Source organism: Meleagris gallopavo, chromosome Z (genome assembly GCF_000146605.3).
Source record: "Meleagris gallopavo isolate NT-WF06-2002-E0010 breed Aviagen turkey brand Nicholas breeding stock chromosome Z, Turkey_5.1, whole genome shotgun sequence".
In the NCBI taxonomy this organism is placed as follows: Eukaryota; Metazoa; Chordata; class Aves; order Galliformes; family Phasianidae; genus Meleagris; species Meleagris gallopavo.
In genome coordinates this window covers 56,803,632-56,806,846 of record NC_015041.2, presented here as the reverse complement: position 1 = coordinate 56,806,846, position 3,215 = coordinate 56,803,632, and positions in this window count along the sequence as shown.

Here is a 3,215-nt window from a genome sequence, read left to right as displayed (position 1 = left end):
TGTGAGACAGAGCCTTTTATAGAAACCAGACTATTAATTCTTTGGCATTTCCATTTATAAAAACTACTCATGTTTACACACACACACACACACACACACACACACACACACGATATTGTTCATCATATATTGTTCATCTGGTAAGGAAGAAATAAAAAAAGAAATTGATACCAGTCTGCATATGTGTTCAAAAGCTTAGTGAATTCTTCAAGCTCTGCTGTGGATCATATTTCATTAAACTGCAATAAAAAAATCCTTTCTTACCTTGTCTTTGTGTGTTCTGAGGTGGGTTTGTAAGGTTTCAATTAGTAGGTAATCACCAAGAAGTCTCCTTTCATGAGGCGGCAGCTGGGAAATGGACAGTTTAATATCAATAGAAAGAACAAACTTTCCATCTCCTTTCTCTTCTCTTTCCTCTCTGCACTTCTGCTTCATCATTTTCTTCTTCAGGGTCCCTGTCCTAAAGTCATCTTTGTAGAAATCCAGGAACTATAAAGCAAGAGTAGAGCCTAGTTTTTCAAAATCCTGTTTACTGACTTCAGTGAGAACGGTAACATATGAATATTCAGGACGGAAAAAAATCCTATTCATTGATGTATCTGTGATTACTTATTCATCTAAGAAACAAATATTAAATGAACCTGCAGGCTTATGAAATGTTGTGCCATCACCGTGCCAAGGGGAGGTATGGAAATGATCACTTTGGCCTCTCAGAGAGGAAAAACATTAAGTGCTTAAAGAAAACAAGCACAAGTGATTGAACTTTGTTAGAAATAAATAGTAGCATGGTTTTGAAAATGTGTTATGTATCTGCACCTATGCTGTCTGTACAGCAAGAATATCTTCAGATGTGACACTGGCTTCCATCATTTAATGACATGTCTTGGACAGTGTCTGCGTATCACACCTTCTGCTGCTGTTTGCCTGTAGATCCATTCTGGCTTCGCTTTCAAGCAAATTGAACAAGAATGTGAAGCTAATTGCAAAATTTAACTTCTTACATTTTTGTAGATTAAAGGACATTTATTCAGACACTTCATCACTTCATCATTTAAGCCATCTAGTAGAAATCCAACATGATGAATGAGAGAGGACAGTCCCAAACCAGGGTCACCAGGGACTGATACGTCTAAGGCAAGCATTGATTTAACTCTTTTTGTTCTCTGCACACAAAGGGATCTGAGAGCCTGTTGGGACATGATAGAAATCGTGGGTCTGGGCTGAACAGAGTGCTCCAAAAGGTTTCTCTTCTTTTCTGGCTATAAATAGCACATTTGAATAAAACCTTTTGCTGTTTACTTCTCTGCTCTTCTCTTGAGTTACCTTTTACATATCTGGTATTTACAGGGTATTTACAGTGCTGGACTAAAGAATTCTGCTGACTCTTGTGAGATTTGTTCATGTGGGCAGATTTATTGTGCCTGAATCCTCCAGGTGTCCTTCTGCCCGATGAAGGACAGCACTGTGGGTCTGAGAGGAGAATCAAGTCCTTCCTGAGCAGCTGGTACTGGGAAGGTCACAAGTGAAGCCCTGAACAAGGGAACAGAGATGCCCTGGGGGTTTCATTAGGAGCTGTGACTCCTCCAATCTGTTTCACCTGTTGAGGTCTCTACATCTGGTGGTCTGGCTGACAGGTAATATCTTGGCTTTGTAGGATATACAGCTACGAAACCCGAAATTTAAAGTGAATTGTGTTATTTAAAATACCTTTTTTGTTGTTGTTACTTTTTTATACCCAATGTCAAAATTTACAGCTCATCTTCATGATGTTTACCTGACTTGTGGGAGCAAGAGTCCTCTACTGATTCAAAAGCAAGCATGTCTTCAGTTTCCCCATTTTTTTTCAATTTTCCTCACACACACAAAAAAAGCCAACAACAAACCACTCTTTTTTCCAATAGAGCTGGACACTACTCCCTTCAGAGTTGACAGTACCCTGAAATTCCACAGCATCAGCTCCTGCCTATAGTATCCCATGCTGTAAGTTTTAGTAAGAGATAAAGAGGTGCATTTTTTATAAGACCGTGAATAATGTAGAAGAGTGTGGGGTAGGAAAAGAGCTCTTGAGGAGATCCTCCTTGGCATGGAAGGGCATCATGTCTGATTAAGACAACTTACTTAATTCCAAACGTTGGTAACAAACAGAGGTGTGGAGGGGCATGTATATGAAAGAGGAGGACTTTTTAATCTCACAAGCTGGCCTCAGGGGTTTTGGTTCAGAAACAGACAGAAGTTATATAGAATTCCCAGAATACAGCTGGTGCACCCATAACAGCATTGGCTATAATAGGATTTTTTACTGTGCTAGGAATGAAATATCGGGCTCTCATTGTTATCTTCCCTTGTGCAGCTGTAAAGAATTTATTTGTGAGTTTTACAATATCCAGAGGTGGTTCCTTTGTACCCTTTTTCAATAAAGTTGAAATGCCAAAAGTTTTTTAGTTTCTTATTACTCTCTTTGCCCAGTAGAAAATCCTTGTAGCAGACCTGAGGCTGGCACGTCTGCCCTATCCAGAATGATTTCTGAATGGGGCTGTTGTAATTTCCTTGCATAGCTGGTTGTCCTATTGCCATTTTTAGTTAACTCAGTACTGAGTCTTCTGCATCTTGTTGATTTCTACAAGCTCATGCCAGATGGGTGAGACACTTATTGATGATTCTTAAGTGCTTCTTTATTTTATCTATCCTTGAGAAGACTCAGATTTTAGAAATTCTCTGTGTGATGCACTGAAATTTCTTGTAACCCTGAGTGTCTTCACCTCACAACAGAAAAAATCTCATATGTGAAAGGGGGAGAACATGTTTCACTAGAAAAATATATCTAATTGTCCTGAATGCCAAGGGATCAGGGAGCCCTTTTGTTCCCATGTGCAAGCTTTCTCCCAGTTCATATCTGTGTGAGACTGCAGTTCCCTGCAGAGTTTGGCCCTGATTTCTCACTGCCCGAAGTTGAAGCAGGAGTAGGCACTTGACTGTATTTCCCAAATACTCCATTTTCCATCATCAGTCAGTGCCTGCTCATGCAAATTGTTCTGGATTTGACACTACTGTTTGAATGTATTCAATGGTGACCAAAATATTCCTTTTTTAAAAAGCTGTCAGTATAAAGATAACTTTAATGTTAATGGCAATGAAAAATTAATCTAGCTAAGAAATACACAACCAGAAGGAGAGCCCTTTTTAGATAATATTTATCTTCCTCCCTGCATACTGAT